At 42.7% G+C, this 16,019-nt stretch overlaps 1 long non-coding RNA gene across 1 annotated transcript in view; it reads right to left on the reverse strand.

Annotated features, from left to right (window-relative positions):
- Positions 1-995: 995 nt before the first annotated feature.
- The window catches only part of LOC138990253 (uncharacterized), a 115,620-nt gene continuing 100,596 nt past the window's right edge, over positions 996-16,019 (reverse strand). The window contains exon 3 of the long non-coding RNA XR_011466371.1: positions 996-1,165. This is a non-coding gene — a long non-coding RNA (uncharacterized lncRNA). The remainder of the gene's footprint in view (positions 1,166-16,019) is intronic.

The raw sequence follows: 16,019 nt of genomic DNA on the forward strand, positions 1-16,019 counted from the left end.
CTCAGCCTTCTGGCCTCTCAAGCCTAGTATCTTCATGACTGTCTGTCTCCCAATCCCCTCATTCATAGCAAAGTATATCGAGCTCCAGAAACTTTCTGCTCCCAGAAGTCTATCTCATCAGTGTGGTGAAATGGTGTGATCTTCTGTAAGATGATGACAGGGATAATCAAAGCCCCTGCAGACTGACTTGTGAGGCACAGGACAGGAAGTTGATGTGTCCCTGGGCAATACACGAAAGGTATACTGCCCTCCTCCCCGTTGTTCAGTTGCTAAGTCATGTCCAACTCTTTGCGACCCCGTGGACTACAACACACCAGGCTCCTCTGCCCTCCACTATCTCCCGGAGTCACTAGGTGAAAGCAAACGACTCCACATATTTTCTGTTTGGGGGAATAGAGATCAACAGCTGCCTTCTGATGCCGTGGGATGTATGTTGCTGCTGCTGCTAAGTTGCTTCAATGGGATGGGATGCTTCAACGGGATGGGATGTATATATTCACTTTCCTGAAGAGACCACATCCAGAAGAGCAGTTCCAATTTGTCATTATTCCCTGATTAAGCTTACAACAAATTGTTGTCATGATCCAAAATCTACCACTTGTAATACTACCAAAAGGGCAATCCAATGAGAATGTGAAAATAACCCCACTCCTATATCATTTCAGGTCTATAATATGGTATTTATGTGTTCAGTTTTATCAAGGATGAGGCATTGCATTTGATTTACTGAGTCAGAGGTTTCTCACTGACCTTTCCAATGAGAATAGATTTATTCCATGGGTCAGGGACCCAGTGAGGGGATTCTGAAGACTGCTAAGTAAATCTGTGATATCAATACAGTAAAAAGCTAGGGCAATAACTACGGAGTCTACTGTGAGGTGACTGTAGGTTAAATCTCCATCTGTTGCGTGGCCCTGATAAGCCTCCACTCTGTAGATGAGAGTGGCATTCTGGGTCCCTGAAAATTAATGTTGCTTAGAGATAGTGTCTAATGTTCCAGTTAGACTAGATATGTTTTCTTCTTCTAGTAAGTGACCACAGGACCCTTTGGAGAAGCTGCAGGAAGATATGCAACAAAGGACACGTCAGACGATTGCATGTTCCTTCTGTAAGTGGTCACGGCCTTCTTCTATTCAAGGACCTCTTGTCTGGAAATTGTCTCAACCTGGAAATACAGTGAGAGAGAGAGTGACTCTTTTGTAGTGGCTAACGTGAAGACTTTATTTGTAACTCTTGGAGTTTGGTGGGTTTTACAGATTAAGCAGTATCTTTATGGTAAGCTTATCTGTATTTGTTCTCAGGAGTCAAGAGCAATGGTTAGATCAATGGTTCTAAAAGTGTACCTAGATCTGCAACATCAATACAACCTGGTAAGTTTTTAGTTAGAAATGCAAATTCTTGGATCCTGTCCATACTTTCTGCATTAAAAACTCTGTGCCTGAGCCCCCAACCTCTCCTTTCTCCATTCAGCCAAAAGGAAGTCCTCATCTCCATCACCTACAACTTATTGGGGGTCCAAAAGGAGTCACTCTGTTTCCACAGTCCAACTTCCACACAGGTTGGGCCAAGACCACCCTGCTACATTTGATTTAGGAAAGTTATAAATAAAAGAACTGCGGAGAGTTTTAATTTTGGAAGCATCATCGCCAGCAACGACTTTGAGTATAGGAGGAAGGGTTTCAGTATCTCTTGTTACAGTGGTTTGTCATCATGACTCACACTTAGCAAGCTTCCATTTAGCAGTGCATCAGCATCATATTTTAATCGGGCAAGCAAGTGGACTTTAGTCATTGTCCCAGTGCTATGTAAAGAGATGCATTCTCACTAGCTCAGAGATCAGCTTTTCCTGCCGTCATCAGTCCTTGGGCGCTCATCTCAAAGGATGACACCCATCCCTGCCCACTCCAACTCCCCCCACCCCCACCCCCCCATACACACACAAACACACACATCCATGTCTGTGCATTCTTCCCTCACCCTCAGTCCTCTCCAGAAAGTTCTGTTCAGGCACCTGGCTCACTTCCAGCCTGATGCAAGGACATGTTTCCTAGTTGTCCCTGAGTTCCAGGCCTGTGTCCCTTGAGCAACATCATGACCCATATCTCCATAGTAAACTTGTGCTTCCTTTTGAGAACATGATGATCTTTTGAAGGATACTCAATGGCACTTCTGTTAATGAAGAGCTGTGTTCTGACAACATACTTTGTGACCAGGAGCTTCATTACCAGGGTCCAAAATAAAGTTGGACACACAGGGTCCAAAATAAAGTTGGACAGATAGGTGTATGCCCCTTAAAACCAGCAAGGGTCCCCAGTTCCTCCTAATAGCCAAATTCAGTGGCTGCTTTCTGAGCATCCCACTTGATTCCTCTTCTACCTCTGATAGGATGGAATCAGGGAATTGGGAGAGAGTGATGGACCAAACTGGGTTCAAATCCTTGCTCCCATCTTCCTAGCCAGGGGACTTTGGACAAGATACATAATTTCTGAGACTGGCTTGTCTTCATCTGTAAAATAAGTTAAATGATTTACAAGAAAGATTATAATTCATATGGGGCTTTTAGAATACAGATAGTCTCTGTTTTTCAAAAAAAAAAATTTATCTATCTGTCTATTTGGCTGCATTGAGTCTTTTTTTTTTTTTGTATTGAGTCTTAACTGTGACTCAGGATCTTCATTGCAGCTCCTGGGCTTCTCTGGTTGTGGCACATGGGCTTAGTTGCCTGGTGGTATGTGGGGTCTTAGTTCCCCAACCAGGGATCAAACCCACATCCCCTGCATTGGAAGGCAGATTCCTAGCTACTGGACCACGCTAGTCTTTAATAGTGAGTAGTTACTACTACTCTTGTTGATGAGTTTTCGTTTCCCCTGGATGTTGTGACACATCCATACATGATTCTCCTTCTATCTCAATTTCCATTTCTCATTCCTTCAATCAAGAGTTTGTATTGAACGTCTCCTATGTTCCTGGCATTTCACTAGGCTTCCTTGGTAGCTCAGCTGGTAAAGAATCTGCCTGCAATGAAGGAGACCCAGGTTCAATTCCTGGATTGGGAAGATCCCCTGGAGGAGGGCATGGCAACCCACTCCAGTATTCTTGCCTGGAGAACCCCCATGGACAAAGGAGCCTGGTGGGTTACAGTCCTTGGGGTTGCAGAAAGTCAGGCATGACTGAGCGACTAATCACAGCACAGCACAGCACAGCACAGGGGTACAAAAATTGCTACTACACAGTCCCTGTCTTGGAGAAGCTCACAGAACAGTGGAGAGAGACATACAAACAATATGACTCAAAACTGCTATACTAGAGGTCCGCATGTGATGGTCTGAACACAGTGGCTTAAGGTGTCAACAGGATCTGCGAAGTCTTCTGGCCTGAGCTGAATCTTGAAGGATGGCTTTAAATTTGCCAGGCAAACAAAGAAAGGAAGTGTGTCTGGATCCAAAGCCAGCATAGCATCAGTGAAAATCACCTAGCTGGTTCAATATCAAAAGCCTCAAACAGAAAAAAAAAAAAAATGTTAAGCCACAGACCAAAAATGATGTCATCATTTTTGTCTACAGACTTTTGGATGTGGTGACAGTCTCACACATGATCAAAGTGTTTCTTGAACATCACTTAGGAATACACTGATACAGCAGCTCTCAAAACAGTGGCCAACCACGTTGTCTTGGCTCTGGGAGGCATGTGGCATGAAAATCGATCTAAAACTGTATAATCACAATCCACATGAGATGCTCATACTACAAATGGCATATTTACTTACAAAACAGGAAGAGACTCACAGAGAACGAACTTATGGTTGCCAGGGGGATGGGATAGTTAGGCAGTTTGGGTTAGGCATGGACACACTGCTGTATTTAAAATGGATATCCAGCAAGGACCTACTGCAGAGCACAGGGAACTCTGCTCAATGTTATGTGGCAGCCTGGATGGGAGGGGAGTTTGGGGGAGAAATGGATATTTGTATATATATGGCTGAGTCCCTTTGCTGTCCACCTAAAACTATTATAACATTGTCAATCGTCTATACTTCAATACAAGATTAAAAGTTTAGGGGGAAAAAAAAAAACTCAGACTGAGGAAAATCACATTCAACTTTCCATCTCAAACTCACAGATATTCTTTGAGTGGATTGGTTAGAAAAAAATCACTATAGGTTTAAATTTTTTTCTCTTTCTCTTCTCCTTCTCCTGTCCAGGAATATAATTGATTTTGCTCAAGTCAAATCCAAGTATGATGTGACTTCCCCCATCTGAAGCCCCTGTATCAGAATTTGCACATAATTTGCTAAGATTTTCCTTGTATAGACCGGAACACTAACAATGAAGTCCTGTAGTCCATTTTTTTTATTACAAAAACTATAGAGGAGTTTAAGACAGTCTTGTTTAAGAGCCTTTTACAATGATTACTGAGTTTGGTTGGCAAAGAAGTGTTTACATGGGCACAGTTACACATTGCTGATGGCATTGAAGTTGATCCCCTTTTGAAGAGCAGCTTGGCAATACTTATCAATGTCATGATGGTGATCACAATGATGGTAGTGAGAATATTTATTGACTTAACTTACTGTGTATCAGTCACAGGGGGTTACGTGTGTTAACCTACCCTTCTCCTCTCAGTAATACTACTAGTATTATTACTATTTGACAGATGAGGACACTGGAACACACAGAGTTTAAGAAACTTACCCAAGGTCACACCGCTAGCAAATGGCAGATCAGGTATCTAGACAAAGGCGCTCTGACTTACACGCCAGAGACTATGCTTTGAACTATTCACTATACGGCCTTTTACTGTATCAAATTCTAATATCTCTCTACCCAGTTATTACATTCTGGGAATTGATCCAGAGCAAAAAAAAAAAAAATCCTAATCATGAACAATGTTATATGCAAGAAGATTTACTGCATAGTATTATGTGTCATTGGAAGCAACCCAAATGTCCAAATTGGCGAACAGTTAAGTAAATGATATACGCCCAGATAGTTGACAACCTCACACCATCAAAAACGGTGATCACAGCTTCCAGGTGAAGAAGATGGGTTGGATATGTGCATCCATTATTACTCCTTCCCTAAGTGACAGTGGAAGGATCTTTTTAAGAGGCTTAAGTCCACAAGGACCAGAGTAAAAGGAGACAATAGCAATTTTATTAGCGAAGTCTGGAAGTAGTAGATCATCAAGAAGTAAATGACATAGCACATCAGAGAGAGCAGATTCCTAAACAGGCAGTGGGGGCAAAGTATGAATCAGTCTATTGGAGGCTTCTTTTTTTAAGTTATATGTATTATCCATCATTGGCTGGGCTGGGTCTTCATTGCTGCTCCAGGGCTTTCTCTAGTTGCAGCGCACAGGCTTCTCTTTGTGGTGGCTTCCCTTGCCGTGGAGCACAGGATCCAGGGGGCATGGGCTTCAGTACTCGTAGCACAAGGGCTTAGTTGCCCCCACAGCGTGTGGAATCTCCCCAGACCAGGGATAGAACCCATGTTCCCCATATTGGCAGGTGGATTCTTAACCACTGGACCACCAGGGAAGTCCCAAGGAGGCTACTTTTTAAGGCTCAGAAATCAGTGGCATTCACTTAAAAGTGAAATGACTGGAGGGGGCCACTGGAACAAGGGAAGTGTGGACAATCTAAGAAGCACTTTGATATCCCATTTCCCATGATTCTTTCCTATTCTGCTCAAGCCGGTGACTGTCCCTCCTCTGACCCTGGTAGATGATTGGCAGTTTGGTGCAGGAGAATATGCCCCACAGGCTCTCTGGACCAAATGGATCAAAGTGTCTCTGAACTAGAGGGCTCTTCCAGCAGCACCTGACAACAGTTCATCACTCTTTCTTGAAGCATTTTTTTTTCAGTTGACTTCTAGATAATTCTCTCCCTTGATTCTCTATCTTCTTAACTGGTCCCTCCTTCTCGGTTTCCTGAGCTAGTTACTTCTCATCTCCTCATCCTCTGAATGTTGATGTATGTTCCATGCTTAGTCCACTGCTCAATCTGTATTATTCCCTAGGCAATCTCACCCAGCCTCATGACCTTAAATGCCATCCCTGGAATTTATGTCTCCAGCCTCTTCCTTGAGTACCTACAATATTGTGATTTATAAGAAATTTGCATTTGGTCCTTCAGATGACCAAAATATATTTTTAATATTTATTTGGTCTCTGTCCACAGTCCCTGGCTCACAGCTCCCCAAACCCGTGGAGTTTCCTGAGCTGGAAGAGCAGTGGGAGCATCTTTTGTTATATTTGGTCTCTTGTGTTCAGTCCCTAAAACCACTTCAGAGCCATAAAGGTGAAATTCACACACACACACACACACACACACACACACACAAAAGGCTTTTCTACCACAACTGGGTTTATGTTAATGAGGCAACTTCTGGAAAGCACCTAAGAATGGATGCTGGTTGCCAGGGTAACCAACCAGAAATAGAGGATTAGGACTGATCTGCAGGGAATGAAGAAGGGCTGGAGGCTGAATCAATCACCAATGGTCAATGATTTAATTAATCATGCCTATGTAATGAAGCCTCCATCAAAAAACAAAAAAGAATAAGTTTTCTGAGAGTTTTCAGGTTGAGGAAACAGAACGCTCCCATGTGCCACTGTTCAGTTCAGTTCAGTTCAGTCGCTCAGTCGTGTCCGACTCTTTGCGACCCGATGAATCACAGCACGCCAGGCCTCCCTGTCCATCACCAACTCCCGGAGTTTACTCAGACTCACGTCCATCGAGTCGGGGATGCCATCCAGCCATCTCATCCTCTGTCGTCCCCTTCTCCTCCTGCCCCCAATCCCTCCCAGCATCAGAGTTTTTTCCAATGAGTCAACTCTTCGCATGAGATGGCCAAAGTACTGGAGTTTCAGCTTTAGCATCATTCCTTCCAAAGAAATCCCAGGGCTGATCTCCTTCAGAATGGACTGGTTGGATCTCCTTGCAACTGTGCTGGGCCCCAAAACTCCATGAGAACAGAAGCTCCTCTGTTTGGAAACTTATACTATGTATCTCTCTCTCTCTTTCTCTTTTTTTTTAAGGTCTTTTTTTTTAAGGGACCATTTTTAAAGTCTTTATTGAATTTGTTACAATATTGTTTCTGTTTTGTTTTATTTTTTGCCCACGAACCACATGGGATCTTAACTGGCCACCAGGGTGGAACCCTCACCCACTGTGTTGGAAGGTGAAGTCTTAACCACTGGATCGCCAGCAAAGTCCCCTTTATGTATCTCTTCATCTGGCTATTGATTCATATACTTTAATATCCTTAATAATAAACAAGCAACCTAGTGAGTAAACAGGATTTCTGAGTTCTGTGAGCCTTTCTAGCAAGTTAATTGAACCCAAGTAGTACTGTTGCCTGGAAAATCCCATGGACGGAGGAGCCTGGTAGGCTGCAGTCCATGGGGTCGCTAAGAGTCTGCACGAATGAGCGACTTCACTTTCACTTTTCACTCTCATGCATTGGAGAAGGAAATGGCAACCCACTCTAGTATTCTTGCCTGGAGAATCCCAAGGACAGAGGAGCCTAGTGGGCTGCCGTCTATGGGGTCGCACAGAGTCAGACACGACTGAAGCGACTTAGCAGCAGCAGCAGCAGCAGCAGGGTCATGAGGACCTCTCAGTTATGGCCAGTTAGTCAGAAGCGCAGGGACCAAACTGGACTTGTGATTGGTACCTGAAGTGGAAAGTGGTCTTATGGGATTGAACTCTTTGCCTGTGGAGTCTGATGCTATTTCTCAGTCATGTCCGACTCTTTGCAACCCCTTGGACTGTAACTCACCAGGCTCCTCTGTCCATAGGATTTCCCAGGGAAGAATATTGGATGGGGTTGCCATTTCCTTCTCCAGGGGATCTTCCTGAGCCAGGAATCAAACCCTGCATTGCAGGCAGATTCTTTATGGCCTGAGTCACCTCTGCAAAAATGGGGTCTGAATTGAGTTGGGTTATAGTACATCCAGCTGACGCCCCCAGCACTCCTTGACGATGTGGGAGGGCAGGGGGAGCTGCCCCTCCACACATTGGAATTGGGTGCAGAACCACGTAACCCAAGACTTATACAGCCACTTATTACTCCACACATACATTCCATAGATGTCTCAAATATGGCATGTAAAACGTAACTCATGATATCTCTTCCAAACCTGCTTCCCTATAATCTCCCCCGTGTCAGTAAATAGCAATTCCATTCTTCCAGATGCTCAGACTAAGACCCTTGGAGTCAATCCTTGATTCCCTCCTTTCGCTGTCTCCTCAGAACCAATCCATTAGTGAATCCAGAAAACATATCTGGAAACTAGCCATTTCTCAGCAGCAATTTGGTCACAGTTTGACCCTGGTCCAAGGCACCACCATGATTTGACTGGAGTGATACAATGGTTTCCTAACTGGGTTACTCGTTCTTCTCTTAGCCCATGCAGTCTATTTTACACATAAAAATTAAAATGACTAGTCACCTCCTTTCACACTATGCAATGCTGTGCTGTGCTTAGTCACTCAGTTGTGTCTGACTCTTTGCAACTCCTCTGTCCGTGGGGATTCTCCAGGCAGAAATACTGAGGTGGGTTGCCAAGCCCACCTCCAGGGGATCTTCTCAACCCAGAGAGCGAACCCAGGTCTCCTGTATTGCAGGTAGAACTTTACCCTCTGAGCCACCCAGGGAAGCCCAAGAATACTGGAGTGGGTAGCCTATCCCTTCTCCAGGGGCTCTTCCCAACCCAGGAATTGACCTGGGGTTTCCTACCTTGCAGGCAGATTCTTTACCAGCTGAGCTACCAGGGAAGCCCACACATCATGCTATAGCCATACCCAAAGACATCAGGCACGTTCCTGCCTCGGGGACCTTGCTCATTCCCTTTGCTTGGGAGGCTCTTCCTCCAGCACCACCTACACCCCTCAGGTCTTTGCTCAATGTCATCCTCGCAGTAAGATCTTCTCTGATCACTCTATTTAAAATAGCCTTAAATTCATATGTTTGTGTGTGTGCTAAGTTGCTTCGGCCGTGTCCGACTCTTTGTGACTCCCTGGACAGTTGCCTGCCAGGCTTCTCTGTCCATGGGGTTCTCCAAGCAAGAATACTGGAGTGGGTTGCCATCCCCTCCTCCAGGGGATCTTCCCCACCCAGGGATCAAACCTGCATCTCTTATGTCTCCTGCATTGGCAGACAGATTCTTTACTCAGCATCACCTGGGAAGCCCTAAATTCATATGCATGTGTGAGTATTAGTCGCTCAGTTGTGTCCAATATACCTACTACTATTTATAAAATAAGGGGTTTCCCAGGTGGTGCTAGTGGTAAAGACCCTGCCTGCCAGTGGACGGGCTACGGTCCATGGGGTTGCAAAGAGTCCAACACGACTGAGTGACTTTCGCTTCACTTCACCCTAGCTCTATCTTTCCTTCACTCCTGTTTTTTTTTTTTTTTTAATTCAAAGCATTTATCTCTTTTTGACAAATCATAATTTTTAAGAATTAACTGATTGCCTGTTTTCCTACATGCATCACAGAGGCAGATATTTTTGTGTGTTATCCTCTGTAGCCTCTCCTGTGCTTAAAAACAGTGCCTGCCACATGGCAAGCACTCAGTAAACAGTGAACAGGAAAATCCAGACACAGCTGAAGTGAGATTAAGAGGCTATTTTCATATTGGAAGCTGACAATCCCTGCTGCACTCCCTCAACTAAAGTCCAAGAATGTTCGAAGGCAGGGCTTTGACCTCCATGCAGGAAATTGGAATAGTATGTTTTGGGGAGTCTGCCAACTCACCGAAAAAGGAAATGAAGACACTGACATTGGGCTCCCTAGGAACTTTCCAGACAGTTCACCCTCTAGATGATCTGACATCCAGGGGGTGACCTTAGCTAGGACTGAGGGGTTCCCTAGTTCAAGGGACATTTAGTATTAAAACTTAGGAGTCCCAGGCAAACCACAATGCTTTGTCAATACCATCCACATTCTCAGAGCTCCCAATCTCTCAGTTACAAACTTACTGAAACATCTAAGTGAGTACACATATGGACAGTCGTTATCTTGAAAGACTAAGACCAAAATAAATACTCAGTTAAAAAGTAACTTGGAAAAAACAAAGACTATGCTTGGAGAAGGAAAAAAAAAAATCATCAATATCCTCAGAGAGATAAGAGAATATCCCAGCCATGAAAAGGGACAGGAAATCAGACATTAAAGGTAAGAAAACTAGAGAATTAATCCAGGAGATCTGATAGTAGGAGTTCTAAGTAAGACAGAACAGAGAACACAGAGGGCAGAAACCATTAACAGAAAAGAACACAGTGGACCCAAAGTCAGTCAACCCAAAGTGTTGGAACACAGAGAATAAGGAAGAAAGAGATGGGGCCTTGACTGTGCTGAAGGCTCTTAGCAGATCAGGCAAACGAGGACTGAAAGCAAGTCGCTGAGGCCGTTGGTGACTTGATAGGAGCAATTTTGGTGGCCCGGTGGAAGAAGAATCAAGTAGGGTGAGTTAGGAATGAGTGGAAGGTAATGACATGAAGAAAAAAATAACTGGAAGGAAATGCATGAAAATAAAAAATTGTGTATTAAGTTAGGATGAGATTATATATGTCTTTTTTCCTTCAAACTTTCTTTTAGATCTATCATCTATTTATCCTTTTTTTTTCTAAATTGAAAACTGAACTAACCCCTTCCAATCGAAAGATTTGCATGAAGGTCAAAAGTTACTGTTGTTTTTTGGAGGAGTACACATATCAACTTAGTCTTTCTAGATTATATTAATATCCTGCCTTGTAAAAATGAGGTACTTTGAATATATCAGAGATACGTTGTTTTCACAGAATTGTGAAAACATTGGTAAATGTAGGAATAACAAAGAATGTGGGGCCTGGGGAGTCCTCGTTTTCATGTGCTAAACACACACACACACACACATGCACACACAAATTTTTTAATTCAAAACACATGGTGTGACGAGGTCAGTCAATCTGATGATTCAATTTTGACCCAGAATCGGGGACAACTTTGCAATGTCAAGAGCCTTCATGACATGATGGAAACGAAATGGAGCCGGCTGTCCCAACGAAGAAACACAGTTGTGTATGAAAATGGCCTCCTTCTTTGGGGAATGCATACCTTTGCCAGAAATACTCTCTACAAATTTATTTATTCTAAAGGCTCTATTGAGAAGATGAAAGGTTTTATTTTATTTGAAAACCAAGGCATAAGTAATCCAAGTAATAAGCAATATTTAGAGTAAGATTATTCTCCTCCCCATGAATTCTCATCCCACTGAACACTATTTCTCTTGTGGCCTTCATACTTCCTTTGTTATATGTTTATGTCTCGTCTCCCCTGACTTAGTAACTCATCTCTCATTTCCTTCAGCACTAGCTCTTGCACAGGAAAACAACTTAATAAGTTCTACTAAATTTATTCATACAGACGTACATTCATCCAGCATAGCAGTTGACAAGAGATGGAAATCTTTACCCTTCACAACTGTTGGCTCTTCCTCTTCAAATCTGCCTTGGTTTTCAATGTCTCCTTTGGCTACTAGGTCATTGCTGTTACTGAATCTGCAGAAACCCAATACAGCCTATATTCTGTCAAACTTTGGTCTGAGGTCCTCTGTGTCATAAACAATAATTTTGTTCACCAGAATATTGGCCCAAAATGTGAACCAACTGCTCATATAACCTTTCTTTCCTGGGTTAGTTTCATCAACAGCAGCTACATCTTATAATTAACATTATAATGATAATAACATAAGACTTTGTAATTAATTTGTTCATGCACTCTCTATTCCCAAGAAACAGTGACTCATTATCCTTAATTTGCAAAACACACTCTATTTTTAATTTTTATATTTAGTATAATGAGATACAAAATCAATTTATTCATGGTCTTACCAAACAGGATTGCTGAGACAGGATTAGAAAAAAGTTACCAAGTCTCAGGCATTTGTGTTCCGTTACAGTCACTCTTCTACTAGTCCATCCATCCGTTCATGCACCCAAACATCCGTTTATTTATTCAGTATAACTTTATTGTGCTCGGCACTGTGCTAACCTCAAAAGAAACCAAAGTTATTGCTACTGCTCTCAAAGAGTTCACAATGGAAAGTAGACACAAGAAAAGAGGCAAGCCATTGGGAAGCCTACACCAGAAAACAGACAAGTTAAAAAAAAGAAAAAATGCAATGGTTAGAAATGTGCATTTTACAAGCACATCTGTAACTTTCTGATGTTTGAACTGATAATGATTTGTGTACTTTCTAGGACACTAAGCTGTTGTTTCCCAAAGATAAGCAGATGCTACCATCACTTCTCAGGCAAGAAATTTACATGTAGGAATATTATCATTATTTGAGAACAGTGTTAGGTTGTTATCTGATGGTGGATTTTGGTTTTCTTTTTTCTTTAAAGTCATTGAACTTGTTCTTCAAAGGAAATTTTACAGGTACTTAAGAAAAATAAATACAGATGAGGTACACTGTGTGAAGGCAGAAGTAACAGGTCAGAGCCCCACCCAACTGGCTTGCTCAAGATTTCCAAGAAACCCCAAAGACTCTGCAGAACATCATTGAAAACCAATGAAGAAAAGCCACCATCCTTTCTAGTTTGAGAATCAAAATGTCAAATTTGTCCATTCTTGTTGACTGTGAAAATTAATTTAGGGTCTAATATCTGAATCAAACTCATCTAATCGAAAGATGGTCAGCCTATGGGTAAAAACACTCGACTGTATAATGAACCGTAGTGGGAACTTGCCTGGCAGTCCAGTGGTTAAGACTCCTCATTTCAGAGGATCAGTTCTGTCCCGGGTTGGGAAGTTAAGATCCCACATGTCTCACAGTGCAGCCAAAAAATAAATAAATCAATTAAACATATAAAATAAACCTCAGCAGTACTTCTGAGGCTCTTCAGTTTCATCAGTGGCATACTTCGTTGGTGTTGTTGTTCCCTTACCCGCGTAATATGCAGAATGCTTTTGGAGGTTTTTAATAACTTTGCCCTCTTCTTTTAAAAAATGGAGCAAGTATTAAAAAAAAAAACAAATTTACTGAGGTCTAACTGGCATATAACATTATATTGGTTTCAGGTATACCACGTATAGGTTTTATATTTGTGGATATTGTGAAATGTTTGCCACAGTACGTCTAGTTACCACCTGTCACCGCACAAAGTTAACTTTGAGGACTTACTGTCTCGGCAACTTTCAAGTACGCTCTCCACTCTCATTGACCCTTGTCACCATGCCATACTTTATATCCCCGTGATTTATTTAGTTTGCAACTGGAAACTTGTACCTCCTAAAACCCTTTTCATGTTTGACTCATCCCCAACCCTCCTCCCATCTGGCAACCACCGCCTTTGAACAAGTATTTTTGAACTTAACCATATATCAGGATTGGAGAGGCAGTGGTTGGAAAGATAGACACACCCCTTCCTTAAAAGGAGCCACACGCAGAAATACACAGTGCTTAGGAAGATCATGTAAAGTCTAGGCAAGCATAAAAGAACCCAAGTTCATTGTAGCCAGCATTCATATCATTCAATTCAACAAATAATTATTGTTACCTACTAAATGCCACGCTCTATTTAGATGGAGGGAGACCAAAAAAAAAATGAACGCTACCCTGACCTTCAGGAAGCTCACAATATAGGACATAACAAGGAAAAGACAGGCTGGCAGGCCATTAAATGGAGAAGCAGATCACCATCATGGTTCCTACAAAGGGTGAGATTAGAGTGCCATTTACAATCAGGAGTGGAAAAGCCTGCACAACAGGCTTTTTCTGGACCTGTCTTTCTGGCTCATTGAGATAATAATTTTCTTTTGGGGAATCAAAAAAGGACTTTCAGAAATTCTCTTTTCTTTGTGGGGTGGAGGGGGGTGGGAATGAAGATACTGGAGAGGGAGACAGAGAGAGAGAGAGACAGAGAGAGAGAGAGAGAGGAAGGGAAATCGGTATAGGATATCTTCACCCAGAAAAAAATCCAGTTTCCCTTGGATTTTTTTCTTACTAGTCTGTTCCTCCTCCATCGTCTCCCACCATCCATCCAGCTAACCATCCAGTCCCGTCCTTGACCCCTCACCTACCCTCCCATATCAAATATCACCCCCACCCATATCGAATGAATCACCAGCTCTGTTGATTCAGCTCACATATCCATTGAATGTATCCATTGCTCTGTCTTCCCTGTTCAAACACTTAACATTTCTATGCAGTTTTTACAAACACTATAATTATCTACATAATTCCAATCAACCCATCCACTATACTCTCCCCACCTCAACTATAAGTTCCGTAAAGCCAAGGGCCATGTCCACCGTATTCACTACTGTATCCCCAATACTTAGAGAAGGGTCTAACACAGAGTGTGTGTTCAGTGTGAGGAAAGAGGGTGAAAGGAGGAAATAAGTCGATTCAAGCTCAATAATCATCAACTTTTCCACTAAACTCCTTCATGATTAGGTGAAGACAAAATGTATATAGAAATGCATGTATATTCTTATGTACATCCTTATTTCACTGAAGTGGTCAACTTCTGACAATGTTAAATGCTTCAGCTAACTCTATTTTATGATAGATTAAAAATAAAGAATGCAATGTATGAAAAGTGAAAGTGTTAGTCACTCAGTTGTGTCCAACTCTTTTCAACCCTCTAGACTGTAGCCCACCAGGGTCCTTTGTCCATGGAATTCTCCAGGGAAGAATACTTCGGTGGGTAGCCTATCCCTTCGCCAGAGGATCTTCCCAACCCAGGGTTATTGCAGGCAGATTCTTTACTATCTGAGCCACCTGGGAAGCCCCATGCAATGTAAATGTATATCAAATCACCATTCTGTACACTATGCACATCCTACAATTTTATGTCAATTATGCCTCAATAAAACTAAAATTAAGAAAAGGAAAAACAAAAGAAACAGAACCACATATCCCTTTAGGAGTTGATAGAGTGCAGCAATGTAATCCAGTTGTTCACATTTTGAGTCTTTTAATACATTGGCTGGTCTGTAAACACTGGATGGCTTGTGCGATTGAATCTGCTGTGTTCATATGTCAGGCTTCCCTCGTTGCTCCGCTGGTAAAGAATCCGCCTGAAATGTGGGAGACCTGGGTTTGATCCTGGGTTGGAAGATCCCCTGGAGAAGGGAAAGGCTACCCACTCCAGTATTCTGACCTAGAGAATTCCACGGACTATATAGTCCATGGGGTCGCAAAGAGTCGGACACGACTGAATGACTTGCACTTCATTGTGCTCATATGTCAGCCCAACACTTAACCAAGAGTATGTCCTAGACATATGTATGAGTGAATCTAAACTCAGTATCTCTAATATTCACTGTCTTTAGTTTATCCTTATGTTTATTTCATTTCCCAGAAGATACAATAGGCTCTTGTGTCTGTTGTTGCCTTCTCCAGGGGATCTTCCTGACCCAGGGATCAAACCCCAGTCTCTTTTGTCTCCTGCATTGGCAGGTGGGTTCTTTCCCAGCTGAGCCACCAGGGAAGCCCATTAGTCAAGCTTGTCTCGTAACAGAGTCTCAGGTGTATGTATCTGGAGCCTACATTTCCCAGATTGACACATTTTAAAACAGATTTCAGAGGGGAGGGGCCTCCACCTCACCTTTTAGAGTGGAACATCTGCTTTGATTTGGTAAACAGTAGTGCTTCAGCCCCTGCCTGCCTGCTCAGAAGCCCACATATCACAAAACCCTAAATGCCACTGGAGGATTCAGCCTCCAGGCTGGATGCATGGTGTCTGGTCCAACCCAGCAATTCCCATGAAGCAAAGTCAGCCTTACTATGGCCTGTCCCATCTGCCTCAAGTATTAGAAAAGGTTAAAACTCAGCAGAAGCTTTGATGAACCACGGCCCGCCCTGGAGAAATACAGATTTGTCATTGCTTTGCACAGAAATGAGACAAGTGGAATAAAAACAGGAGTGGGTCCTGTGAGTCACAGGATGTGGGTGAAGAGCTCTTACTAAATTGAGAACTTAAATACTAATTCATTAAACGGAGAGCAAGAATATCTGAGGT

This window comes from Bos mutus, chromosome 12 (genome assembly GCF_027580195.1).
Source record: "Bos mutus isolate GX-2022 chromosome 12, NWIPB_WYAK_1.1, whole genome shotgun sequence".
Taxonomy (NCBI): Eukaryota; Metazoa; Chordata; class Mammalia; order Artiodactyla; family Bovidae; genus Bos; species Bos mutus.